Raw genomic sequence first — 10,823 nt, 5'->3', positions numbered from 1 at the left:
AAGAAGAAAACCCCGACACGAAAAGGAGTGGCTGTTAGAATGGGCCACAGCGCCGCCTAGTGTCTTGCGGTGCGTGCGCGGCTCTCAGAGCCCTGGGCTTCCAAGCAGCCCCAAGGGTGGCCGGTGCGACCCACTCCTCTGCGTGTCAGGCCTCTTCTTCGGCTGGGCTAATTCCCTCCTTCCTGCACCATCTCTGACCACTCCTCTTTGGGTTCCCCTTCCTCCTCCCAAGCCTCTGGCCGTAATCCTCTTTTCCCCTTTCCGTTGTAATTTCTCCCTGGAGGGTCATCCACTCCCATGGGTCATACTTTGATACAGCCTCTCTTTACTCCACACCCAGGTCTGCAGTGGGGCCTCCCCGTCAAGTCTCCAGAGCCACAGCCCAGCGTGTCCACCTCCTTCAGGACACTGCCTCCTCCCCGGCTAGCCTGGACCTCAGACTCCAAATGCCAAAAATTCCAGGGCTCTTCTGCTGAACGATTCATTTTCTGATAGGCAGAATCTCACAGGTACCATGACCCAGAGTCCTCCAGCTTCAGGTGGAAGGTCAGGTGGATTCTGCCTTTGCAACACCTCTTACATCCAAGTTTGTTCCTTGTTAAGTGGACGGTTTGGGAGAGTGAGGCTCTGGGAGGCAGTGGAGCTCCTATAGACCCTGCAGAGCCCAGCTTGGCCTTGACACTTCCTTGATCTGCTGGTCCCTGTCCACCACAAGTCCTGACTCCTAGACCCGCCATCAGGAAGAAACACTACTTGTGTTTTTTCTTTATGGTACAAATAATACACATCCACTGGAGATACTGATACATTTAAACATACATGCTGGGACTTCCCTGGTGGTCCAGTGGTTAGTGGCCATTGTTCTAGAAAATGTCCTGCTTGGCTTAGTTTGCATAGAGCGTTGTTCAAGTCATTTATTGTAGAGCATTGTTCAAGTCATTTATTTCCTTGTTGGCCTTCTGCCCAGTTGTTCTATCCAATGTATATAAAACAAGCCTTAATAAACTTAAAAGGATTGAAATGATGCAAAGAATGTTATCCAATCACAGTGCAGTAAAATTAGAAGTTAGTCAAAGAAATAAATTAAGGAAATTCACAAGGATGTGGAAATTAAATGACACACAACTGAGTAGCCAAAGAGTCAAAGAAAAAATTTATGAGAAATTAGAAAATACTTTGAAATTAATGAAAATAAAAAACACAATGTACCAGAAATTGTGGGATGAAGGTAAGCAGTCCTTAGAAAGAAATTTATAACTGTTAATGCCTACATTAAAGAAGAAAATCTCAGGACTTCCCTGGTGGTCCAGTGGTTAGGACTCCACATTTCCACTGCAGGGGACGTGGGTTAGATCCCTGGTCGGGGAACTAGGATCCCGCATGCCATGTGGTGCAGCCAAAATAAATAAATAAAGCTTAAAAAAGAAAAAAGAGATATCAAGTCAACAACTTAACCTTCCACCTTGAGACACTAGAAAAAAGAAGAGCCAACTAAACCCAAAGCAAGAAGAAGGAGAGTAATTACAAGGATTAGCATAGAAATTAATGAAATGGAGACTAGAAAAATTATAGGATCAACAAAACAAAAACCTGGTTATTTGAAAAGATCAACAAAATTGACAAAACTTTGGCTACACTGATCAAGAAAAATGAGAATACTTAAATTACTAAATTAAAAAATAAACAAGGGTATATTACTACTGACCTTCCTTATAGAAAAAAATCATAAGTGGCTACTATGAGCAACTGAATTCCAACAAATTAGATAATAGAGGAAGAGGAAAAACTCCTAGAAAGACATAAACTACTGAAACTAATTCAAGAAAAAAAAACCTGAGTAGACCTATAACAAGTAAAGAGATCAAGTTAATAATTAATCAATAAACTTCCCACAAAGGATAGCCCAGGCCTAGATGGCTTCATTGGTGAATTCTACCAAACATTTAAAGAATCAATACCAATTTTTCACAAACGCTTCCAAAACACAGAAGAGAACACTTCCCAACTCATTCTGTGAGGCCAGTATTACCCTGATATCAAAACCAGAAAAGACATCACAAGAAAAGAAAACTATAGAGCAATATCTCTTATGAGTATAGATGCAAAAATCCTCAACAAAATGTTATCAAATCTAATCCAGCACTCTATTAATGGAATTATACACCATGACCAGGGATTTATCCCAGGAAAGCAAGGTTGGTTTAACTTGGAAAAAACACTTTTTGTAATACACTATATCAATAGAATAAAAAACAAAATTCACATGATCATCCCACTAGATGGGGGCAGGAGAGTCATTTGACAAAATCCAATACCATTTCATGGTAAAAAAAAACACTCAACAAGTTAAGAATAGAAGGGAAATTTCTTAACTGGATAAAAGACATCTACAAAAGGCCCACGGCTAATGGGTTTTCACTTAATGGTGAAAGACTAAATGCTTTCCCCCAAACTGGAGATTCTAGACAGGGCAACTAGGTAAGAAAATGAAATATCAGTCACCCAGATTGGAAAGGAACAATTACAACAGTCTCTGTTTTCAGATAACATAATCTTGTACATAGAAAATCCTAAGGCATCCACTGAAAATGATTAAAGTAATAAATGAGTTCAGCAAGTTTGCAGAATACAAGATCGACTTATAAAAATCAATCATATTTCTGTATAATAGCTTTGAGCACACTAAAAATGAAATTACAAAAACAATTCTATTTACAATAGTATCGAAAAGAATAAAATACTTATGAATATAAAAGTATACTTTTAACAAAAGAAGTGCCAAAGTCATAGTCTGAAAACTACCAAACACTGTTGAAAAATTAAAGAAGACCTAAATAAGGGGAAAGACATCCCATGTTCATAGATCAAAAAACTTAAAATTGCTAAGATGGCAGCACTCATCCCAAACTGATCTACAGATTCAGTGCAATCTCTATCAAAATTCCAAATGCCTGATTTGCAGTAATGGATCAGATGACCCTAAAATTCATATGGACATGCAAGGAAACACAAGTAGCCAAAGTAATCTAGAAAAAGAAAAAAAAAGTTGGAAGATACACACTTCCGAATTTCAAAACTTACAATAAAGTGACATTAATCAAAACAGTTTGGTACTGGCATAAGGATAGTTAAATAGACCAATAGTACAGAATTGAAAATCTAGAAATAAACTCATACACTGACAGCCAATTTATTTATTTATTTATTTTTTTAATCCATTCTTTTTCAGAGTCTTTTCCCATATAGGTTATTGCAGAATACTGAGTAAAGTTCCCTGTGCTATACAGATTTTCAACAAGGGTTCCAGGTCCTTTCAATGGGGAAAGAGCAGTCTCCCCAATAAATGCTGTTGGGACAACTAGATTTCCACAAGCAAAAGAATGAAGTTGGATCCCTATCTCACACCACATACATAAAATTAATTCTAAATGGATCAATGGCCTAAAATATAAGAGCTAAAACTATATTAAAAAAAAAAAAACTTAGCAGGAAACGTAAGGGTAAATCTTTATGACCTTGGATTTGGCATTGACTTTTTAGATATGACAACAAAGCCATGAACAACAAAAGAAAGGCAGGTGAGGGCATTGGGGTATTTATAGGATTAGCAGGGTGGCCTTAGGTGTGGGGAAAGGTGATTACATGTACGGGAAAAAGATGAGGTAATTGGTGTTTGGGAAGGTGCATCTGGGTTCATGCTTCTGCATATGCATGTGCTTAGCATGATCTGAGGGTGGAGTTTTCTGGCCCTCTGATGTCAAAAGGCTGTTGGTTGGACATCTGCACAGGCCAGGTCTAGGGTTCATGGTCCCAGTCGTCCCCCAGCCGGCTTGCACTGAATAGGAGCTGACTCCAAGTTCCTGTAGAACAGCTGGGCTGTGTGAAGCTGGGAAGGTATGTAATTAAAGAGAGGGGGAAAAAAAGAAAGAAAAAAGCTAAAGTGAACTTAATCAACGAAGGCAGTTTATAAGCAAAGGACTTTTAACAAGTTGTTCCTTTATCTGTTGTTATGTAAGACAAGTTCAAGAATTTCTGTTATCAGCTTCTGTTAATTCTATGGGGCATGGTTTCATAAACAATGGAAATTTATTTTCTCACAGTTCTGGAAACTGGAACTGCAAGTTAGAGGGAGTTGCCAGTAGGTGTCTGGTGTGGGCTTTCCCCTGGGCCTGCAGATGGCTGCCTTCTTGCTCTGTGCTCACATGATGTCTCTCCTTATAAGGACACTAATTGTATTGGATCAGGGCCCCACCATTATGATCTCATTGTAACCTTAACCACTACCTCAGAGGCCCCATCTCCAAATACAGCCACACTGGGAGTTAGGGCATCAACATATGAATTTGGGGAAGACACAAACACTTGGTGAGTGCTCTGTGTGAGCTTGAGTAGAATGTCTATTCTGCTCTTGTTGGGTAAGTATTCTATAAATGTCAATTAGATCCAGACAACTGATGGTGCTCTTTAGCTCAACTGTGTAATTACTGATTTTCTGTCTCCCTGATCTGTCAGTTTGTTCAGCTTTTCTCCTGCTGTAAGGATGGGAGCAACGACTTCCAAGATTTCAGAGCTAAAACCGGGGTCCCCCTGATTTGCTGTTTTGAGTTACAAATAAGAGGTGGGGAAGTAGACACAGCCCCCTCCCGGGGGTGCCCTTGGGAATGTATGTAGATGAAATGTCTTCATCCATTCATGTTGGAAAGGAAGAAGGTTGCCTTTGGAGTGTGGAAAATAAAGATGGGATGGAGATAGGGACAGAGGAGAAGGAAGAGGTTTCAGAAGGGATCCTGAGGCTGTGGCCCCAGTACCAGGGACAGAAGGCTGCCTAATGTTCCCACAGGGCATCCAGAAAGAGGGTTTACAAACTCAGAGAGACACTGGAGCATAAGCGTGAGGGGGCTTTGGGGACCTTATGTTCGATGCGCAGGTTGGATGCCAACGAGTCAAAATTTCCAGAGGGTCAAGCAGACAGAATCTGCAGTATCGAAACTGTCTACCAGCCGCAGAGTCTCCGCCAGGCACTCTGCCAGGCACTTTGCAAACATTATCCCTAATCCCTACAGTAAACCTGTAAAGGCGATGATACCCCACTTCACAGATGGGAAAACTAAGACCCCAGGGGAAAAGATGACTTACCCAAGCCCCACTGCTGATGAGTCTCGAGGCCAGGATTCATTTTACAGATGAGGCAACAGAGGTCCAAAGATGTGACATCACTTGCACAAGATCACACAGATGGTAGAGTTGTGGACTTTGAATCGATTCTATCCCTTCATGGCACACAACCTTGTACAGGAGGTTATTGCCCTGTCTCACCCACCCCAGGGCTCAGGAAGGCCCTGGTAAGGATCTTGGCTCTGCAGAAATCTGGGAACCTCAGGAAGGGCTCTCGCAGCCACAGGCCTCGATCATGCAGCAGTGGGGCAAACGGTGTGGAGACATCCTGTTACTCTAAAAAGACCCAGGTGTCCCAAGCCAAAAGGTTGCTAAATTCAGACTGGTATTTGCTGCTAGAACTCCAGTGCAATAGTCAGGCAGTCTAAGAATCCCACACTTTGATGATAAATTTTAGAAAACATTTTTTATTGAGGTATAGTTGATTCATAACGTTGTGTTAGTGTCAGGTATACAGAAAAGTGATTCAGATATATATATGTATATATATATATTCTTTTTCAGATTCTTTTCCCTTATAAGTTATTACAAAATATTGAGTATAGTTCCTTGTGCTATACAGTAGGTCCTTGCTGTTTATCTATTCTATATATAGTAGGGTGTATATGTTAATCCCAAACTCCTAATTTATCCGTCCCCACACCCTTTCCCCTTTGGTAAACAACCATAAACTTGTTTTCTGTGTCTGTGAGTCTATTTCTGTTTTGTAAATAAGTTGATTTGTATCATTTTTTTTAGATTCCACATATAAGTCATATCATGTGATATTTATCTTTCTCTGTCTGACTTATTTCACTTAGTAAGATGGGAATTTATTAATGATAAATTTAATGCTCTGTGTTTTTTATAACAGCAAGAAGAATAATAATAAATCTTGAACTTCATTGCAGCATTGTTGAGAAATAGCAAAAAAATTGTATATTCCTAAATGTTCAACAATAATAGCCAACAGCAGTATTCTGAACACTTTATGTGCGTTATCTCATTTAATTCTCACAACCTCCTAATAAGGTAGGTACTATTATCATCTCCATTTTACAAGTGGGTAAAACAAGGCACAGGGAAGTTAAGCAACTGTCCCAAAGTCACACAGCTAGTGCATGGTGAAGCTGGAATTTGCAGTCTCATTCTAGAAGCTGTTATCCAAAACACCGTTTCTGTTGTTTCAGGAAAATTGATTATAATTACACGTTAATTAAAAACAATTTTTCCCTAGTTGGAATTATTTGAATTTTCGTCTGACCTAAAGTGGGAGAAATTTAATTACAGAATAGTATATATAGCATTATCTTATATTTTGGGGAGGTGTGGCTATTCAGGATCATGACCTTATAATACTTAGTCAAATGTAGCATGAACATACCTATGATCTATGACAAAGCAATTTCAGTTCTGGGTATACGTTTTAATTGCAGATAAGTTCTCACGCAGGTATAAAAAGGAAATACGTATAAGAATATTTATGACAGCATGTTGGGGGGCAATCTGGGTGTCCACCCTGGAGGAGGAGATAGGTCCAGTGTGGTCCATGTACACCCCATGAAGCACTACGCAGCAGTTAGAGGCGACAGACCTGGTGTAGACGCTACAAGATGGATTATCTTCAAATCAAAGAGCTGAGCACAAAAAGCAAACAAGAGAATGAGATCTGTTTCAGTCCAATCAACAAAATGGAAAGCACCATAAACATTTTAAACAGAGGGGACTGAACACAGAGCATTAGTGATAAAGGGGGTGGAATTGCTGGAGGAACAAAAGTGGAAGTTCAGGCTACCTACAGATTCGTACCTGCAGGAAGCAAAAAAGGGCAGCAGTGTTACCCAGTACCACCACCCCTGCCACCACTGCCACCACTGCTACCACTGCTACCGGGAGAGTTGCTATCAGAAGCCCCAACCCCTAAAAAGGCTTTTCCCGTCTCCGCCTTCCAGTCTCCCACCATTGCCTCTCATCAGCAGAACCTCACAGGTAGAGAGTCAGGGAACGCGGCTTTCAGATTTCCAAATCCTTCTGTGGAGAGGATGGTTAGACAAGCAATCAGGAGACAGCGGACGTGACCCAGCACAGCCCTCTGAGTGACAGGGATCACTACACCCTCACACTGCTGCCTAGCAGAATGCAACTGTCACTCATACAGATGTGGACACACGCACTCTCTTTACAAAATTTTAGACACCAAGTCCCACTTGTCTCTGCCTCCATCTCTAGGCAATGTTAATTTCTTTTCTAGTTCAATCACCAATCCCACCTGAATTTTCTGTTACCTAGAAACGATGCTGTAATGTTAAACACCATTTCTTATGTAAATCGTTAGGAGAGGGACAGTAAGGGAAAAGGACTAATGTATACAACAAGGAAGAAAATATGCATAGCTCCTGGTTCACACCTGTCACAAGGCCATGGCTATTGTCAGAAGTTCTGTGTTTACGGGACACAAGTATATGGCAGTTCCACAAATGGTACTTAGGGGTTCAGATTGGCCACTCAGAAGTCCCTTCCCCAAGGAGGGGTAAGATAGGAGTAAGGAGTTAAGAGGTATAAACTACTATGTATAAAATAAATAAGCCACAGGGATATATTGTACAATGCGAGGAATATAGCCAATGTTTTATAATAACTGTAAAAGGAGTATAACCTTTAAAGAATGTGAATCACTATGTTGTACACCTGAAACATATGGCACATCAACTATAGCTCAATATTAAAAAAAAAAAAATCCTGAAGACATACATTTTAAGGGGAAATGGGACAAAGTATATGTATAAATCGAGAGGCCCGCGCACCGCAAAAAAAAAAATAAATAAAAAATAAAAAAAATAAAAAATTAATAGGGCTTCCCTGGTGGTGCAGTGGTTAAGAATCCACCTGTCAGTGCAGGACACGGGTTCGATCCCTGGCCTGGGAAGATCCCACATACCGCAGAGCATGCAACAAAGAGTAGCCCTCGCTTGCCACAGCTAGAGAAAGCCCGTGCACAGCAACGAAGACCCAATACAGCCAAAAATAAAAACAAATAAATAAATAAATTTATTTTTTAAAAAATTAATAGATATAAAAAAAAAAGTCCCTTCCCTATTTCTGCTGAGCACCAAAGCAGCTGGGCAGATGGGGCCCTGACAAGCTCGCATTCACTGGTATGAGCTAGGGAAGTGTAGCCATTCTCCAGGGACCTCGGTGCAGACCCTGGAAACCCGGGCCCCAAAGATCGTTCAGCACTGTGGTTAATACTGCAGCTTCTGGGGACTTCCCTGGTGGTCCAGGTGTTAAGATTCTGAGCTTCCACTGCAGCGGGTATGGGTTTGATCCCTGGTTGGAGAACTAAGATCCCATATGTTGTGCAGCAAAGCCAAAAAAAAAAAAAAAAAAGGGAGAATACAGAATTTCTCCTTCAAAAATTAATACCGTAGCCTCTGGAGTGGAAGAGCCAACTCAAGTCCAACCTGTACAGCCTCCTAGATGTGTGGCCTTGAGCAAGTTCCTGACCTCCCAGGGTCTCATCTAGAATGGAAGATGGGATGAGATCGTCCGTGTAAAGCCCTCCACAAATATTAGCTGTTAGCATTAATAGCTGTTCCTGTGAATTATTTTTTTAAATCTGAGGGCAGTCCAGAAGGGACTACTTAGAGTTACTTAGATTTTAAATTAATGTTCCCTTCATAACATAGAAATAACCTCGTTATCCTTAAGCAGTTATGTTCAGTTTACAAATCTTGTTATCCTGTTTATAAATATGGCAAGATAAGACTAGTGACCTTCGATTCTCTTTGATTAATGATCTATTAACTCAACTTGAAGCCCCTAAGCTCCTTTGAAAAATCATTTACAAACTTAATTAATTAAATTCCCCTAAACACTTTGAACTGCAATCATAAATTTAATATATTACATTTCCTTTGTAAGCACTTCAGTTGCCTGACAAAGAAAAATATCTCTAAGTAATAAATTCTTATAAACCTAAGAAATAAAATGTATTAATATAGTGAAGCACCAGTTTTCTTTAAAATTCATAATATTCCCAAAAATGGAGTCAAATTTTCTTTCCCCTTCCAACTGAAAGTCACAAGTCTAAATCCTATTACATATTTAAAACACATCGTTAATCTGTCAGTCTTTAATGCGTTAGAGTCTCTTAACTATTACAATATTTTAAAGAAACCACTATAGACACGTTACTTCTAAACTTCACATGAGAGTTTGATCCTTAGGGCTTAATTTGTTTCATCATCTTCAGGTTTAAACCTAAACTTTCCCAGATTGGAAAAGGGCCCTTGAGGAAGCAGATGCACCATCTCTAGGCCATGGGCACCACCCTCAGGGAACTGGTGACACTAAGCTGGTAGTTTATGACCAAGCAGTGGTCAGAACTTCAAGACAGTATCATGGATCTGGGAACTGCAGAGTCCAGAGGGCCGCAGTTTGGACCCACCAGGCCCTTTGTACACTTGAGATGACAACAGGGGCCCCAAGTCCATCCCTTTCAGATAGGAATGGCTTTGCAACCCAGGCTTCCTGGGTATTTATCCCCTTACCCAGTTTTCCATAACCTCTTTTTCAGCTTTTATCGGTTTAGTTGGGACAGGAGTTAACACGTTCCATTCCTCATGACCAACCGCTCCCCCAGGCTTTCTTCAGTTGGATTCAACCAACCTGCTCACTGTCTGAGCCGTGTCTTATTGGCTTCAGCTGCAGCAAGAAGGTCATTCCAAGGACATAGCATTTTCCCATAGGCACAAGTTGCTACCGGGCAGAGTTTAGAGGGGCAGGAACTTTTCTCGAGATAATTATTTACCCTACTTTCCTTCCCTTATTCAACCTACTTTTCCTGCTTTTATTTTCAGGATCCTGAGCAGTTTAAGGGGATTGGGCTGGGGGTTTGGGGAGAAGAGAAAGAGGTAGTTTGGGGAGAAAGCGGTGACCCAGAGTAGCAGTGCTCACCAGGAAGAGACAGGACCTCAGGTGGCAGGGCTGCGCTGTGTGGGGCGCCCAGGGAGCATGTGGGCATGGGCCCAGGCCCCAGGGCTGCCGATCTTGGCAAGGAAGCAGCAGAGCCTCCTGGAGGCTTAGACATGACGCTCTCACAGTGGCCCCAACATACTGAAGATTTGCCCTCCCCCACACTCACCCCTTTTCTGGCACCATGTTAGGCTCCTGGGTCCTTGCGTGGGCCTAGGGGAGAGGAGCCCCACTCCCACTTCCAAAAGCAAGTAACAATGAATTTTTCTGCAGCCCTGGAAAGGTGGCGTCAGGTCTAATTTGATTGTTTTTATTGAAGTAGAGTGGATTTACAGTGTCCTGTTAGTCTCAGACATACAGCACAGTGACTCAGTTATATATGAATATATAGATATAGATTCTTTTTCAGATTCTTTTTCCTTATAGGTTATTACAAAATATTGAGTATAGTTCCTTGTGCTATATAATAGGTCCTTGTTGGCTATCTATTTTAGATATAGTAGTGTGTATATGTTAATCCCAACCTCCTAATTTATCCCTCCCCCACCCAGGTCTAATTTGATTTTAATGAAATAAAGAAGGGCACTGTTTCCAGTATGGCTGTTCTGTTACGTTCACACAAAATGACTCTATCTGGAGTAGGAGGAAGAGCACTGTGGGGTGGGTCTGGCTCGACCATTCAACAGCAGTTTACT

Source organism: Neophocaena asiaeorientalis, unplaced genomic scaffold (genome assembly GCF_003031525.2).
Source record: "Neophocaena asiaeorientalis asiaeorientalis breed wild unplaced genomic scaffold, Neophocaena_asiaeorientalis_V1.1 scaffold114, whole genome shotgun sequence".
NCBI classification, from domain to species: domain Eukaryota; kingdom Metazoa; phylum Chordata; class Mammalia; order Artiodactyla; family Phocoenidae; genus Neophocaena; species Neophocaena asiaeorientalis.
This window is presented reverse-complemented; position numbering follows the sequence as displayed.